General features: G+C 42.4%; 1 protein-coding gene across 2 annotated transcripts in view; it reads left to right on the forward strand.

Annotated features, from left to right (window-relative positions):
• Positions 1 to 18757, forward strand: part of LOC137626927 (liprin-beta-1-like) — a 378890-nt gene that overhangs the window by 51953 nt on the left and 308180 nt on the right. The gene's annotated exons all lie outside the window — the stretch shown is intronic.

Below are 18757 nucleotides of genomic sequence, written 5' to 3' on the forward strand. Positions count from 1 at the left end.
TTGAAAAGAAACAGAAATTGGCAACCGCAGTTAAATACCCCATATACCAATAACTACGTCGTATCTGACAAAAACAAAGTCACGCATGGGTAGCCAGATCATCTAGACACACTTTCCAACACTAAAAAAGCAAAAGTTTTACGACACTATTTGGCAATATCTTACAGAAAAATGACTTGGCAAAAAAATGAAAAAAAATGAAAAAGGGGCACTCGCGGTAAAATGGTCCTCGTGGTGATGAACGACATTTTAACTAAAAAAAAAATCATGCACATGGTAGCCAAACAATCCACCAAGACTTTCCACAACTGATAACCTATACAAGTTGCACCATTCTACGACAATTTCATAATACGTAATAACTTTGATGATTATGCAAATTACCTTAGAAGGGTAAACTCGGTCGCGCTCGACCCCGACGCGTCTCAGAAATCGGGGAAGGAGTACAGCTACAGCAATGCACATCTGGACACTACTAGAGCGTGTAGGCGAGACACCTACTGCAGGTCGATCACCCACAAATTCAGTCACGGGGGTGAGTCACGTGAGAAAAACCTGTTTTTTTTTTGACGCTCGGGGTCGCGGACGACCCACCGTACCGTTCCAGGGTTAAATGCCCTAGGGTTTTCGGAAGGGTAAACCAATAACGGCTTTATTTTGCAGTCCCCGCTGGCGTTGTCACAAAGCGCAAGAGTCAACCGATCCTTCATTGGCTTATGTCCAGGCATTTTCTTTTCGGCGGTAATGTACGTTCGACTAGGCATCTTTTTCCAAAACAGACCGGTTTCATCACAGTTGAACACCTGCTGCTCTACGTAACCTTCCTCTGCCACGATGCTTTTGAACTTTTTAACAAAGTCTTTAGCAGCCTTGGTGTCCGAACTCGAAGCTTCTCCATGACGAACAGCTGAATGAATCCCGGTCCGTTTCCTAAATTTCTCGAACCAACCTCGAGACGCCTTGAATTCCTCCGTCGTAAGATCGGCTGAACTCTCCCCCGCGTCACCCCGAGAGCGCACCGCCTTCAAGTCACTGTAGATAGCGCTAGCCTTCTCACAAATGATCGTTTCCGTGATCGTATCGCCAACAATCTCCTTGTCTTTGATCCATATTAACAAAAGTCGTTCCATCTCTTCAAGGGTAGGGCTACGACGTTTGGAAATAATCGTGATCCCCTTCGAAGGTTTCACTGCTTTAGTGGCTGACTTCTGTTTTATGATCGTTGAGATCGTAGACATATTCCGGCCATATTGTTTAGCCAGATCGCTAACACGTACACCTCGCTCATGCTTTTCTATTATTTCTTGCTTTAATTCTAATGAAAGCATAGACTTCCTCTTTTTCTCACCACCACTACTACTACTTCCTGAACCGAAACTAAGCTTTTTAGGACCCATGATTACGGAACACAGAAAACAACACGTGAAAAGGCAAGATAAAAAACTGTTAAAACTGAACGAATAGAGGACAACCACACGATGCGCACGAGATGAGAGGACTGATCAAGGTGACGCTCGATTAGCGTCCCTCCGATGTGCTGCTGTCTAGCGGCGTCAACAACAAACGACGCTGGACGCTTTTGAGAAAATTCCACGGGTAAGCGTATTGTTTACTTCGTATGTTGGAGCAACACTTCGTATGTTGAGACAGAAATTTGGTCGAACTTCGTATGTTGGAAAATTCGTATGTTAGGACAATCGTATGTAGAGGTTCCACTGTATCTCAGATAGTAGGTACCGAATGGTCTTTGGATCATCTAGTAGCCAACAGAGTCCTGACTTTGTTGGGTTCTCCGACAGTGGATCTGTTCACAACGTCCTGAACTTTAGGCTTTCGCTGTACTGCTCCCCAATTCCGGACCCCAAGGCTCTTTGGCAAGATGCATTCCAACAACAGTGGGACAACATTGACGTTTACGCCTTTCTCCTGTTCTGTCTGATGAGAAGGATTCTCAACAAGGCCAGAACATCGGTCAACCTATCACTGAGTCTCATAGTTCCGCTATGGCATCATGTGTAATGGTTCCTGGACCTTCTGCAGCTCCTGACAGAACCTCTAAGAATACACCCTCCACGACATGATCTACTCAGACAACCATACATCAGCATCCACCACAAAGGCGTAGCTTCGCTACAACTTCATGCTTGGAGACTATCCAGCATCTCTATACGCAGAGAGGATTTTTGAAACTGGTTGCAAAGAGAAGGTCTGGATACCTGTGAAAGTCTTCAGCAGCACTCTACCTGGCAAAGTGAAACGTCTTCTGTGGTTGGTGTTGTGGAAGGGGTATCCCTCCATTTGATGCCACTATTCCAGCAATATCAGAGTTCCTCATGAATTTGTGTGAGGAAATGCACCTTTCAATTTTGGCAGTGAAAGACCATCGCTCGGCCTTGAGCCTCGTCTTCAAACTGAAAGGAATTGACATCTCATCGCTAGAATTTTCCTTACTCATACGGAGTTACGGACTTACCTGCCCCCAGTCGGAAGTGAGACCTCCCCCTTGGAACGTAGTTCGAGTTCTCTGGTCTCTAAAGGTGTCTCTTTATGAACAATCACTCCAGGAACCAGGTCATCACCTGACTTGGAAGATGATGATCCTTGGCCACGACCAAGCGAGTTAGTAAACTTCATTGTCTCTCATACGACATCGCCCATTCAAGGGAATGGGGAGAGGTAACATTCAGCTTTGTCCCAGAGTTTGTTGCCAAAACTCAAAATCCAGGGGTGTCGGATCCTAGATTCGACTCCTTCCAGGTAATGAGTCTCTACTCCGGAACTGACGATCCAGATCATCTGTTACTGTTCCTAGTTAGGAATTTGAGGCTCTACCTCAAAAGAACATCAGCAGCCTGCCCCCGGGTGCCTTCGCTTTTCGTCAACACCGGGAAACACAAGAGTAGGATCACCAAGAACACCATCTCTGCATGGATTCGCAGTCATCGATCGTGCTCTGAATCCAGGCTCTCCTCCAACACTTTGACGCAGAACTCACGATGTCAGGGGCATAGCCACGTCCCTGGCCTTCAAAAGGAATTACTGTGATGCAGGTTCTACAAGCAGGGGTATAGAAGTGCCAGGTGACTTTCACAGCCCATTACTGTACCTACAAAATGTGAATCACAGGAGACTCGATACATTCTCTATTGGTCCTGTAGTGGCTGCACAATAGCTGGTTTAGTACCTCAAGCTTCTTATTGGACAAGTAGCAGAAGATTTAGGGCACTCTTACCTGGTTTTACTCTGTGTGAATGAAAAGGAATGACTGGCTCTCTTCTTTTCTTCATCCTCCCCTCTCTTGGGGAAAGCAGCATTCTGGGTTCTCTGCACAAGCTGGCCTCAGCCAATGCAGGTAAACCATAGCTCTCTTGTGTACCTAGTATTGTGTCAATACTGTTACATCCCCATACCCTAGCGAGGTGGTATTGGAAAAGTCTTAGTCAACTTGTTTATCTCCTACAAGACTCAGAATAACTTATACTTTGACCGTCATACTGCTTATAACTCAACATACAACTTGTGTAAGCTGTAGACCTTGCGTAGCAAGATTTAGCGAGGTGTAGGGTCTCCTTATTTTTGGTATTAAATTACTCATAAAAGGAAACCTTGGGTAAAGCCAAAACGCCAGATTGGCACAGACATCCACCCTCCTAATGGGTGAGTCACCCCTATAAATAGCGAAGGTTTGTATTACAGTTACGGAACAAATGACAAATTTGGAAATAGTTTGTATTTTCTAACAATACAAAGCTTTAGCTATTTATACAAACTTACCTGCCAACCCTGTCTCCCTTGAAGTCCTACTTCCAAGCAAAGTGTAGCACAGTCACAGGTGTGTGAGTGAGAGGGATAGCTCGCTAACCCCCCCACCCACCCTCAATAACTAGCAGGATGGATAGTTAACCCTTGCTAAATTTTAATGGCTCGTTCTTTCAGCATCGCCAAAAGATTACTCCCTATAAATAGCTAAGGTTTGTATCGTTAGGAAAAATACAATTTATTTCCAAATTATTATGTTCCTCGCACTCGGTCCTCACTATCTTACTCTCCACAGGCTTGACAGACTCATTGCAGATCTCTTGACGATTCCTCTCCTAGCAATTGGTCCCTGGTAACAAAATCTTCTACTGGGAAGGCCCACCACTTTAGGTCATGCCAATGGGTGGGATGACTATCAAGCCATTGGGTAATATGGCAGCGACATGGTACAAAAAGTTGGGTAGTGAAAGTCTTTCGGGACGGACACCACCCTCCTTTCATCAGCTCTGTCCCTCCCTCGCTCTCCGATGACTTTCCTGACATACCCTCCTTAATCGGTAAATGAAGTGAAGGTGATGATGGAGGAAAATTCTTTAGAAGTTGTCTGAGACAGTTCTTTTGACTTCAACAGCTGACTATTCTTAGTGTAGAAGTCAATTGTTATTATTATTATTATTATTATTATTATTATTATTATTATCTAAGCTACAACCTTGGTTGGAAAAGCAAGATGCTATAAGCCCAAGGGCTCCATCTTAAACAATATAAGAAGTAATGAACAATTGAAATAAAATATTTTAAAACCATTAAAGAAATTAAAACAGATATTTCATATTTAAACTATGAAAGGACTTATGTCAGCCTGTTCAACAAACCTTTCCTTCGGGGAAGGTAGCTCTCGAGCTAGAGCAGTCTCTCCCTTGGGTGGAGTAGGCTTTGCGTTCCTCTCTCTAGGTTTGAAGGGTGGAGGGATTTGTGACCCCTCTCCATCCCGGATGTTTTCCGCCTCGAGCTGTGAGGAGATGTCTTTTTGAACCTGCAGGTTCTGCTCAGGTTGATCCTTTGGGGTCTCATGACGATCACGCTTTGGGCAGGCATGATCATGAGTCTTCGGGCTGTCGTCATGTTGAACCTTCAGGTTCTCATTACTCTGGGAGACCTTCAGGCCTCCGTCCCGCTGAACCTTCAGGTTCTCGTGATATGGAACCTTCGAGTTCTGGTAGCGTTGGGACCTCGGGCTCTCACAACAATGGATGCTCTGAGCCTTTGGGCTCTCGTGTCATCCATCACATTGAACTTCAGGTTCTTATGACAGGTAGGTTTCGGTCTCCCATTACGTTGATGCTTCGGGGTCTCGCAACCCTGGTTATATTGAGCCCCCGTGCTCTTGTGCCTCTCGTCATGTTAAGCCCTCGGGTTCTCGTTGCAGGGAAACTTCGGTTTTCTGCTATGTTGCCCCCTAGGCTCTCGCAGCCCCGGTTACGCTGAGTCTGGGAGCTCTCATTTTGAACGCTACACTGAGCCTTCTGGTTCTCGTAGCAGGGAGTCCTTGGCTTCCTGTCGCATGATCCTTCTGGTTTGCACAGTTACGCTGAGCCTGTTGTTGAGTCCTATTCTCATGACAGAGAGTTCGGAATCTCGTCACACTGAACCCTTGGGATCTCGTGGCCGCTTTTATGCTGATTCATTCGACTCACAAAACAGAGAATCTTTGGACCCCTGGGGGGAGATTCCATCTCCCCCCAGGTAACAATGGTGTAGCTCCTTCGGGTTCTCATCATCTTTCTCGTCACGTAAGGGGTCACATGACACGTTACCTGAGGGATGCAACATTCCATCTCCCTCCAGGCAGCGATGACGTAGTTCTTTCGGGTTCTCATCATGCTTCTCGTCGCGTGAGCCCTGTGGGTTCACACAACATGATGCCTGAGGGTTTCTATCTCCCTCCAGCTATTAATAACATTGTAATGGCTATATACCTTACTGAAACCAGGTTATACATTACTTGTCTGCCTTCCCATACCAGACATACTGTATATAGTGTACAATCTGCCTTCATAGGCACTTCCTTCCTTTCTTTGTGATCGAAGGTCTTAGTTTCTTACAAATACTAAGACCGAAAACTTCTCATAAGTGTATCTGTTCAACATCCAATACTTATGGCAGTTTTACCGATCAGGGACTGAGAAATACAAAAAATTTTCGTCTTTCTTAAGAAGAAGGAATCTTGGTTATGAACATTTTCAACGTTCTCCAACCGAGTTCCGGACATGACATTAATTCAGGCTATGCCCTTATGCTTGCCCTGCTCGCAGGTCTTATGTGCATATTATCCGTCAACAATAAATTGAAGATACATCCCAATCTTATTCTTTGGGAGTATTTTTTTGCGTTCGGTAGTTTGTCCGGAAGGTGATATCTAAGGAGAGTCACTGTAATAGCATGAGCTGTACTGGCTACCTGGTGTGCCGATTTGTATCATATTTACTTGGCCAACTGCCACTAGATTGGTGGCAGTTGGAGGGAGAACAGGATTTATAGCTGAAGTGTGCAAGCAGTTGCATGTCTTAGACATCATCTCAAGATGTTTTTCCTTGTCATGCAAACTCCCGTCCCCTCAGGACGAACCACAGATGGTGAGTGTCAAACGAGAACCTCTGCAAAGAGAGCAGTCTTCTCGCCCCCTCTCCTCTTCTGGAACTGATGCTCTCTTCGGATGCATCAGTGGGGGGAGGCCCATATGCTGCACCAGTCCATCTTCATCCTTTGGCCCAAATCAGAAAGGTACGAGCATATAGCTCTCTTAGAGAACCATCTAACAGTAGAAATACTTAGATGGACAGAAGAAAGCTAGGTGTCCCCTTCCGCTCGCAGCATTCCTGGCAACAGGAATGGGCTTGCAGACAATCTGAGCAGGGTGACTCAGTGGGCTCCAAGTGTCTTTGAATCCTCTAGTAGCCAACAAAGTCTTAACTTTGTGGGGTTCCTCGAGCGTAGACAACGGTGGGACAGCTTAGATGTGTACACAATTCCCCCGTCCGTTCTGTCTGTTGAGGAAGTCCTTAACCAAGTCAGAATAAGCAAGAACTTATCATGACTCCAATACCTCCGCTATGGCATCACGCAGAATGGTTCCCGTACCTTCTGCAACTTCTGAGGGAGCAGCCTCCGTGACACATGCTAAAAAACAGCCACATGCCAACATCTTCCACAAAGCTATAGCTTTGCTTTGACTTCACGCCTGGAAACTGTCCAGCACCTCCTCTCGCAGAGAGGCTTTTTGCAACGAGTTGCGAAAAGGATGTCAAGACACCTCATACGCTTTTCAGCATCAGTCTTCCAGGCGAAGTGGTCGGTCTTTTGTGACTGATGTCGTGGAAATGTTATCACTCCCCTCGATGCCTCTGCTCATACAAAGTTTTGAGATGACTTGGCCCCCGTCGGAACTTAATCCTCCTCCTAGGAACACGGTTCGGGTCCTTCAGTCTGTGAAGGTCCCTTTCTACGAACCCTTATGCCAGACAACAGATCGCCTTCTTACATAGAAGATTGCTTTGCTACTCGCTTTGGCTTCGGCCAAGAGAGCTAGTGAGTTGCATGATCTATCTTCTGATGTCTCCTACTCTATGAGATGGGGAGAAGCAATTCCCAGCTTCATCCCTGAGTTGATTGCTAAGACTCAAAATCTGAGTGTGCTGTACCCTAGGTTCAGCCCATTCCGGATAGAAAGTCTTCGTTCTGTAACCAAAGACCCAATCCAAGTGGGGCTTTTCCCAGTGAGGAGTCTAAGGTGTTACCTTAAGAGAACGACAGCAGCTCGGGCCCCGTGTGTCAGCACTGTTTGCCAGCACGGAGAAGGTCAAGAGGAGGGTCACAAGGATTTCCTTTCCTGCCTGAATTCAGAAGGTAATTGATTTTGCTCTCAATCCAGACCCTCCACCTTCCTAATGACCCAGAGCTCATGACGTCCGTGGCATTGCAATGTCCCTTACGTTCAAGAAAACTACCCTGTGGCGCAGGTACTGCAAGCGGGTGTGTGGAAGCATCAAACGACCTTCACTGCCTACTACCTGCAAGATGTAACCCACAGGAACATTGAGACCTATTCCATTGATCCTGTTGTGGCCGCACAACAAATGGTCCAAACACCTCAAGCTCATTGATGGAAAAGTAGCAGAGGGTTAAGGGCTGAGGTTGCCCGGGTTAGTCTTGGGTGAATGAGAAGGAATGACTGGCTCTTTTCTTTCTTTTACCTATTCCCCTCCAGGTAAAACACCTCCGCAAGCCTCAGCATAGCTGACCTCACCTCACTGCAGGTAAGACTCATTTCCTTGTGCCTCCCAAGTATAGAATAATACTTTGTTACGTCCCCAATACCTCTTTGAGGGAGGGTATTGGGTAAGTCTTAAGAACTCTAGGTCTTGTACTAGAGTCTGTATGTTAAAGACAAGCCACACTGCTAGTTTCACTCACACACAAGCTTCTGCAGGCTGCTATCAGTGCATTACCTTATATCGGCACTTGATTTTAGCGAGGGTAGGGTTTCTACTACAATCGATCACAGATCGAAATAGAGAGAACCGCGGGGCATGACCAAGGCCAGTTGGTGAGGACTTTCTCCCTCATAAGAGTAAGTCACCCCTATAAATAGCGGAGGGTTTATATTTGCTCCAGAACAAATGACAAATTTTGAAGTAATTTTCCTAGCATATAAACCTGGAGCTATTTATACAAATTGGCCCCCCACCCTGTCCTCCAAGAAGTCCTGCCAGAAAGCAAGTTGGTTACTCAGCCGAGAGGTGTGAGTGAACTGGGTAGCCAGTCTACCCCACCCCCATTTGCTAACTAACGGATGGAGTAGTTATCCCTCACTAGAATTATCATGGCTCGTCTTTCAGCTACGCCGAAAGTAATACCCCTATAAATAGCTCCAGTTTTGTAAGCTAGGAAAAATACAAATTACTTTTAAAGTTGTCATATTTGTTATATTCATCCCACACTAATATCAAAAGACTGCCATATAATACAGTGGTAAATTGAGATTTTTGCTGCTCTCAGTGTTCATTCCTGCTTACTAGGTATTTTTGAGATATTAGGTGATCATTGGAAATAGTTATTGTAAATTTCTTTGAAAGAAAATTGTTGCAGTAATTGATTAAGCTTACAAAGCTGCAAATGTCAGATTTGCATCAACTTTGATTACTAAGACAATGAAACAATTTGAAATATTTTTATTTTCTATACTAATTTCATTTTTAGAATTAAGGTGACTTGACCATGTAGGAGAGAGCTGCCATCAGTGTACCTTACATTGCAAACTGTCTTAGATAGAAAATGGTTGTTCTTTGCTTCCTTGTAACCTCAAGAAGTACAGTATTGCTTTCTGCCATTTACTATACATTCATTCTACTCTACCATTTTTTCTTTCTCCAGTTTTATTTTTTTTAAACAAATCATTCATCACAACACAGCAAGAGTTTTGAAGTATTGTTAATTGGTATGGGTTTAATAATTTAATATCTTTAATAGTTATATCCATTTGATTGATGCGACATTATTTGGTATCTAAGTAGAGTCGATGAATAAGACATTTGATTATTGTCATCTGTCTACTACTACTTCTACAAACATTTGGATTTTCCTTATTAATCTTTTACTTATGGGTAAGCTATTGTTAGAGGTTTATTTCTATGGTATATATAGTAAGAATATCTAAAAACATTTTGTACGTTATTGTATTTTAGTTTAGATATTTTCCTTCATTCTATGCCATATTTATTCTTTCCAAAAACTGCATTTTGTGATTTCTTATTGTGAAATAATTGTCATTGTAGACTCAATATACTTGATTTAATATTCCTTTATTCTGCAGGCTACCTTTGGATTGGGCAAAGGTAAGGTCAATGTTAAAATGCATTTAGAATTTTTAACAGGGACTCTTTAAGATATTCAGCATGTTTGGCTTTACTGAAAATAGTTTTATGATATATTTGCAGCTCAAGCCATTCAGAGTTAGCCACGAGAAATTTTGTTGTATAGAACTTTTGTAATCTCAACATTTTATCCTTTACAGTAGTTTGAATTATTAGTTCCCTTCTACACAATTATCTTATATGAATCAGAATAACCCTGCTCGGTAACAGTGGAATTTTTGTGTTTGCACTTATGAGATGCTCAAATAGATAAAAAATTACATTTCATTCTTGCTGTTCCCTTGTAGCGTAGCATACTCTAACATATTATTAGCCTACACATCTTAGGAACCCTGGGGTGACTTGTCAGTCTTTACATAAATAACATGCTGATGTTCAGCAATGTTTTATTTTTCTTATTACGCATTTTGATTTGAATGGTGACTTGATTAAGTTATCAGAAATATTTTGTAGTCATACTGCAATTTCTTTCTTTAATCTTAGCTATTTCAGTAAAGTCTCATGACTTTCCGTACTGGTTTTTTTGATAGTTTTAGCATCTTTAAAGGAATAGCTTAGTATATAGGCATACAGTCCACCCTCCTTATTGTCCGATTCTCCAACTGTCGATTATACTGTACTTAGTTGACCAGTTGATACCATAAAATGATACCAGAAATGCACCCATCAAAGTAAAGTAAAGTAAAGTAAATCATCTGTTGTGCCCAGTGCTCTACCCTGTACCATTTTTAGTTTTTGCCGCGTCTTATATCGCAAGTGTGTAATACAGTAGCATTATCCATTACATATAGCAAAGGAAGTTTATCTCATTATTGTTTAATACCATGGTTCATAAATGTGTTACGAGTTAAATTAGTGTTGACTCAAAGGCTAAAAATGCTCATCAGATGTCTGCGGTATAGAAGGCTGATATTTGTGATTTAATTAAGAAAGAGAAGTCTTTTGCTTAAATTTGGGTACAAGTATGTGAAGAACAAACCTCATATTTGATTCGGTAGCAGATAGAGCAAACCTCACTGACTGCAGCTGCAGCTTTTTACACTTGTAATTCGCTGCACCCTAGTATGGCTATTTAATCATTTTTCCTTCTTTTTGTAGAGTTTGGGATTTTTTGTTTTTTGGGGGATGGTTACCTCCAAGGGTAGACATGCATCTCTGCTGAGGTAAAGTTTGCCATCTTTGTGATTGTTTTATGAGCATGCTTGGGGTAGATCCCATCAACTCACTTCATTTTGCAGGGCCATGACTGTTTGCAGCCACTCCCTTGTGAGGAGCTTAGTACATGCCTTCCTTGCAGTGTGTGGAGTTTGCGAAGAAGAAAAAAAAGTAAGAGCGATTCATCGGCATCTGACTTGACAATACCCAAACTGAACTGAAAAACAATATAGCTTCTTCTTCTCTTCTTGGGGAACTAAGCTGGCTGTGTCTCCATCTCAGGTTCCTCGGGGTTTGGGTCCTACATAGGATTTGTTAGGAGTAAGGAGAGACTGCCTGGCCCTCCGTGAGCACTTTGATGGTGTCAGGAGTATTGTCTTCCCCTAGTGAGAGCAATATACCCTGCCTCTCCATCAAAGTACTGTACTCTTGTTATTGTGTCACCTGTTGATAACCCTTGCAAGGACTTGGACCTAGGTATGCTGTGACCTTCCTTAGGCATAGCTGGTGGCCCGTCGGCTGAGAGACTTCTTGAGGGGCTAGCTGCCACTAGGTCCAAGAAGTCTCCTGATGCTACGCCCTCTTCTTTGGCTTCTCGTTCTGCAGAGGAGCAACGTGATGTGGCACCCTTCAACAAGCCCTCATCTGCTACTACTTGGTCTTCTGTGTCTTCACCTTTTGCTGATAGATCATCAGCAGCCTGGAAATCCTTGACATTGTTAAAGATTGGTAACAGGGAAACAAAGCACATGCAAACATTCACTTTCATGTGTTATCTCTCCTGTTTCTGGGCCTTTTTTATTGCCTGCAAACACTTTGGATGTGATGCATACTGCCCCCAAGAAGAAGAAATCTCCAAAGCACAGGACATCATCCAGTTTCTCTGAATGGTTTTGTGGGAGGAGTAATGTAGTACTAAACTCTGACCCTTGGGAAAAGCTTTCTGAATGGGGTTCAAGAGTTCATGCTTTTGTTACCAGTGGTCCATCCTGTGAGAGACTTACCGTAAATTTCCGCGTATAAGACGACCCTATATTCCAAAATTCAACCATTAAAAATGGGGGGTCGTCTTATACTACCGTTATAAAAATCACACCTTGAATTCTATGGCTGGTTTATCAGTAGGCTAGCCTAGGTTGAGGTGCGATAACCACCGACACACGTGAAATGATTTACATTAATATATAAATGTATAATGAATGTAATTAAACAATTTTTACCGTATATATTATTAGCATATCTACACAAAGGGCATAAATGATAAATTCGAGGAATAATTCCAACTTTTAACCATACGAGCACAGCTGAGAAAATATAAACATCGAGTATTGGTTGCGTTGTAAGCAACTTTTCCTCTCGCTAACCTTTCATTAATTTTAATGCTAGTGTTAATTACGATAGTAATAACATATAGGATATCATTATTTGTTTGTTTAAAAATTATTATTTTTAGCTGTAAATAACAATTTTGGATTACAAACGGTACAATCTTTATTTCTCAATAAAAATTACGGTATATTACAGTATTGCATTTAAAACCTAAAAATTTGTAAAACTTTATTTCCAATCAATATTAAACATCAACCCTGCGACATGTATAAATCTAACACCACTAAAACTCCTCACAGTTATCACTGTGTTTCGAAAAGCTGTTCGAACATATCACGAGATTTATCATATACGCCATCATCGTAAGGATTCCAGTCCGGTTCCGGTGAGTCGACTTTGGCTTCGTCATCGCATTCGTACAATAAATCGTCTTCACTGCCATCCATGGCATTTGAGATCCCGTATTTTTAAAATTATTTTATGACACTTTCCACCTTTACATTATTATATGCTTTTATAACAAACTCGCAAAGAACATCAAAGAACATAAAAGAAGAAGAAGAAAGAGGAGGAACGGGCATTTCGTATGTGAGCAGCTGATGAGCATAAACAAAACAATGCAGGCTAGGTGACGCGTGTTCTAGGAAAACAATAAAGGATTTGTTTTGTTATTTCATTTATTTTTAATTTATAAGGATACAGTAAGTAATATCATCATCTTTACATATCCTATATTTCATAAGATATCTGTTGTTGCAAAATCTAGCCTAGGCTATACACAGATGGTTTTTTATTGAGCAGTCGTCTTATACTACCGATATGAGATAAATTCATAAAAATTTGCTCAAATTTTGTACCTCGTCTTATATGAAGGTCGCCTTATACGCGGAAATATACGGTAAGTACTAACACCACTGGTCAGGAATGGGTTGGCCACCCTTGTCCCTCTCCTGCCTCTGGACACTCCTGATATGCTTTGGTAACATCACCTTGAACATAGAAAGATGTCTGAAATAGACCTGCAAAATGCTGAAAGGAAACCTCTTTCGGCTAAATGACAAAAGCCATCTACTCCTAAATGTGACAAAAAGGTAAACCATTCTCCTAGTTACCCATCTTCTCCATGAGATCGTTTGCCATGCGTACGAGCTCCTTGAGCCTGATTACCTCACACACTTATCACCCCATATACAGTCACCCCAATCGAGCCACACTTGATAATCCGCGCACAGTCACCTAGTTAAGCCATGCATGATCCCTCCGAAATCCCCACACCTGATCATCTCAATCGCCGTGAGCACGATCGCCTCGCGAACATTCACTACCAGGAGGCAGGAGGTCTCCTCGTAACTAGTATCTACACTTTAAAGGACCTTGTCCTCGAGATTGGCACCAGGTCTCCGCCCTCTTGATCTCCAATCATCCAACCTCCTTGCACTCCATCACGGAGGGATTATATACGTGATCAATCATGTGCTCGAACCTCTAGTATTAGGACACCTCAGGGTGGTCACCTGCCATAAGACCTCACAAGTTCAGACATCAAGTAATTGGACCTTTCGTGCTTCTACATCCAGAGACCATTATTGTTGCTTTAATAAGGATTAAAATCCTGTCACCTGTTCCTTCTAGTCACTGTCGGAAGTCACATCACCTTGACTTGTCAAACCACCAAAATCCTCTTTTGTGCCATGATTGGTCTGAGTCATGAGGTATCTCCAAGAGAGGTAAAAGATTACTTTCCAGTGACTTTCATGTACAAGGGATTGTGTCTCACAGCAGCATGTCCCAATCCACAGGCATTACAAGAGTAAGGAACAGGTGAACCCCCCCAGGCTCCACTCTTGACATTTTCCAGGTAGCTGAGAGCCTTCGTCCAGCCAATTTGACTCCCATCGGAGCTTTGTTTCCACGAAAAACAAGCACTCCTTAAACATGTCCTCAGACTGTTCAGTGCTTCATTTTTCCTCCTATTCCTAGTGTCTCTTTGGTCATTTTGGAGACGAGATCCAAGATCAGCCTGCCAATGAAATCAAGACAACAATTGCTGATTCCCTCCGCTTTGGAGTATCTCCCTGGGAATGTTCTTAGTCCAGTGTAAAAATAATGCAAAGGGAAGAAGGAAATGACATTAGCCTGTGTAGAGTCCCCCACCCTAAGAAGGACGTCAGGGAGTGGAGAAAGGAAAGTATGGATGCCCTTATCCACTGAGCAGTGGCTTTCAGAGGTCAAGACTTTTGAAGTCATCTGCTTTCAGAACTTCCTTCAGTCAACCAGCTAAGCCAGTGCCAAGGAAGTTAACAGTGAACCCCAGATCAAGATCTGCTGCTTCCAACTCGAAGAAAGAAGGGGACAAGGTTTTCCTTTTTTAACCCCAACCTTTTTGTGCCAGGAAGGGAGGAAGGGAACGTTGTGGTCTGCGTTCCCCTTCTCCAGCTTCTGTGAGTGATTGGATTTCTGTTGAGCCATTGGGCAATGTAGCAACAAGGAACAGAAAGTTGGTTGGCATCAAGACCTGTCAACTATATATACCTGAATCTTTTGCTGGATGTTTACAAAATCTGTGGTAGATTCATAAACCCAAGGCAGAATGTCATCTTTTAGTAAAATTCATCCAATAATTCTCAATATATTGCATTTTATTTATCTACCAAGAACGTAGATGCATAATTCATGAATAAACACATCAAAATTAAAGAAAAATACATATTTATATACACATATGAAATAATTGCTGTGTTTATAGCCTGTTGTACATATAATTACATTGTATTTTATGGGCAGAATATGACAGACAGATATAATTTTTTAACATTAGAGTATGCTCGGTTGTATGCACATGTTGCTGACTTAGTTTTCCCCTCTCTTGACTTTTTACTTCTCTCTTTATTTGGGTGAGTGATAAGCGGTGCTTTCCAATACTTTTCACGAGGGAAAGAGCTACCCCAGAACAGAAGGAAGAAGTCACTGTAGCAACGAAGGACTAATTGGGCCGAACCTCATGAGATATCGACCAATGCATTTGCAGCACAGTCAAAAGGGATCCTATGAGAGACTAAGGCACTAAGGCACATTGTTCTGGGCCTGGAGTCTTCTGCCATTGAAGCCACTTCCACTATCGGCCTAGCACCTTCTTGTTCGACTTCTGGAGCGGTACTCTGCGTCAATGACTTTAGATGTCAAGGATGCCAGATAACTCATAATCAATCAATCAATCAATCATCTGAAGAAGTACAGTCATATACTTTGGGGCGACCCAGAACTCGACATTCCAAAACAAATAGAAGTCAAGAACCTTTCTAACACTGCAGCCAGCTTACCTGTTGTTCTTTGGATCCGGAAGTAACATGAGGTAGAAGAATGCACTCAAATTCTTCTAGACAGTTCTCAAGGTCTTTACAGTCAACTCATCCTGTGGAGAAGTCGATTGATGGCCCGGTGACTGTCATTTTTAAAAAGGAAGACGGGAAGAACTGTATGGTCTGCCATCAGGAAGCAGACTTCTCGTGCTTAGTAAACCTGAAGGATGCGTACATCTTTATACCCATCTTTTGGCTTGACAGATTCATCTTCTCGTCCTCAAAACTATTATTTTTTATTTCAAACCAGAGCTTCAGACTCCCTATTGCCTTGAACGTTTATGGTCACCATCTGGTACGTACTTGATCAAGGTGCCTCTTGAGTTTCTTCGACAGTCAACTTGTCTTGTCTCCTTCTAGGAGGCAATGCTCCAGAACAAAGACAGTTGACTTCTTTTGCCACAGTCTGAGATCCACGTTCAATCACTACCCCAGTCGTTTGGCTAGGCAAAAATAGAGGACAAATTTATGCTGATAGCACAATAAACATTAATTTCAACAAACAGGGAAATAACAGTTACTCCTACACAGCCAAGCACTTCCAGCTGGACAGTAATGATGTCTTTGAGACTTCACTCCTCATTGGAAACTCCACACCAACGATCACTCCAGTATTGTTGGAAGTATCACTAACCAGTTACCTCTACTATCAACAATTTCTGTGTCTTCTGGTTTCAATGAACTAAAGAAAAGTGGTTGATCGGGCTTGGTGGCAGAATGACAATAACCTCTCCAATGGGGTTCCACTTCCAGGGATCCTGCCGTTCAGAGACAGACCCGTGGAGGGTGGCCCACAACTGGCGTACAAGAGCACCTCAGGAAAGCGGATCACAGAAGTAAACACCTGCTTTTCAACCTATTGGAAATTCAAGCAATGCTATTACCATTTTCTCTACAGGGTTTGTAAGTCACCCTACCCTGTAAGCATTAAAGAAGTACTAATCCACCTTCATGAATTACGTCTATAAGTGAAGGGGTATTGTTTCATAGACCCTCTGCAATGGAGCAAGCAGGTATGCACCTTGGCAGCCAACAACGTGATACAGTAGAACAGTACAAAATGTCCTTCCCAACAAGAGGAATGATTTACCGAACACACTTAACACAGTAGGATCAGTGACTCTTCATGTTCGTACATGGTAGAAAGGTTTCTTACACTTCTGGTATCTTCATTAAAGAACCTGTTTGCATACCAGTTGATCCAGAACTTCCAGTATCTGCTCTTTAGTTCTGGAACATCTTCCAATAAGCTGCTCTCCAGTTCCAGGGATATCGGCATAATTGGGCCACCTTTCCAGAACAACAGTTACATATACTACTCACAAGCCTCGGCCTTGGCATTACAATGGTCGTACCGCATGACTTCGTATGTCACAAGATATTCTTAACGAAGGAAGGCTTTCCACTCCTTTGTTCTTGAGATTATTTCCAAGAGCCAGCTTCCCACCTGGTACAACTCCAAATTTTTTGTCCTTTTCTCCTTTTCCATCTCTTTCTTACAAGTAGTGTGCCGTCTGTCCTGTGAGAAAACTGTAATACTTCTTAGAAATATCAGGTCCCTTTGTGAAGCACCAAAGACTCCGTGCCAATAGGTTAAAGATGAATGTATTGAAGAACATTGATTCTTATGACCCGTTTAGCTTCAGTCATGCTGATCTAATGAGATTCTGGAAGTACCATCACAGTTTGAGTGCATGAAGTCAGGGATATCAGATCTACTCTAACCTTCAGGAAAAACCTGTCTGTAGTGCTAGTCCTAAACCTTGGAATCTGGTATGACAGACAACCTTTGCTGCCCAATACCCACAGTATGTTACTAACAGGGTTTTGGAAAACCTTATCTTTGATCTTGCGTCACCACTCAACAAGTCGTATTGCAAACTTAACTCCCTCACGGGACAATTAGCACCTCATATAAGATAGCGGTAGCGACGTAAGTCTTGGAGGGATAGAATACCTGGCCATTATCGTCTTTCTTTTTCTCCTCGTTGGGATGAAGTGGTTACAGTACTCCATTATATGCAGGATCGGACAATAGATACAAGTGAGCCTCACAACTGAGTAACTTTCTATACAGACAAGTTTTGTATGGAAGTATCTCCCCCATCCTCTCAGACGAGTGGAAGATGGATTAAATTTATGCAACCCATTTCTCATAGGTACCATGCATTCAATATAGACTCTTCCACGACTGCCTACCAGTCTCCTGGTAAGGACGTAGCCTAAAAACTGCAAAATCTTCATGCTCATGGTGTTAAGAGAATGACAGTACTGTAGTCATCATTTTGGCTCTTCACCAAGATCAGAGTGCATTGAAATTTCCAGGGTCAGTAGGTCCAACACATTGGTTTTAGGGACTTCTTCCCTCCTAAGGATGAGTCTTCTATTAAAGGTTGAAAATTTGTATTGCTTGTTGAGAAGTCACAAGTTTTAAAAAGTACTTTAATTTGTTTTTTTCTTACCACACAATCCTGGAACCACCAAGTTACACTGCCTTTGTTAATCACCTTGTTAGTTGTAGGATAAGGTCCAAGGAAAGGTATGGTACCTGTTGGGTGGGCAGGACCTACCAGCTGCCTTTCAGCTGCTACTGCAACCTCTAAAATTTTAACGGCCGTTCCAGTTTCCCCGAATTCTTACTTCTACCAAAGGTCTCAGGTTTGTATGATTAGGAAACATGCAAATTACTTTTAAAATTTGTTATTTTCCCAGTACTGTCCAGTACTACATTTTTGCACAAACAGCCTAGACCTCCCTAATGTAGAGTCTTTGTTTGTGAAAGTAGATGAAGCCAGAACTCAACAACAAATTAAAGGTTTGAGTGGTGCTGAAATGGGATAGGCAAGAAATAGGTCATTGCACTGTTGTGTTATGTTATAAAGACCTTACATACAGTACTCTCCCAGTATTAGCTCTTGAAGCTCTTGACTGATATACTCTACATGTGATAGTGTAATTCACAAAGGTATTAAAATGGTGGCTATTTTTATTCTGCTAGTTTTCTGTGAAATCTATGTATTATTTTCTTATGTATCATCCATATTGTTTCTTTCATATTGTATTTCTTTTACATTTTAATGTCATGGCTGAGGTTACACGAATTAGTCTAGGGTGAATGAGTAAGAATGACTGGCTCCTTTCTTCCTTTCATTGGGGGAAAACAGCACTGAGGTCCTCAACACAGCTGACCTCACCTTTCTGCAGGCAAGACTCATTTCCCTT

Source organism: Palaemon carinicauda, chromosome 2 (assembly GCF_036898095.1).
Source record: "Palaemon carinicauda isolate YSFRI2023 chromosome 2, ASM3689809v2, whole genome shotgun sequence".
NCBI classification, from domain to species: Eukaryota; Metazoa; Arthropoda; class Malacostraca; order Decapoda; family Palaemonidae; genus Palaemon; species Palaemon carinicauda.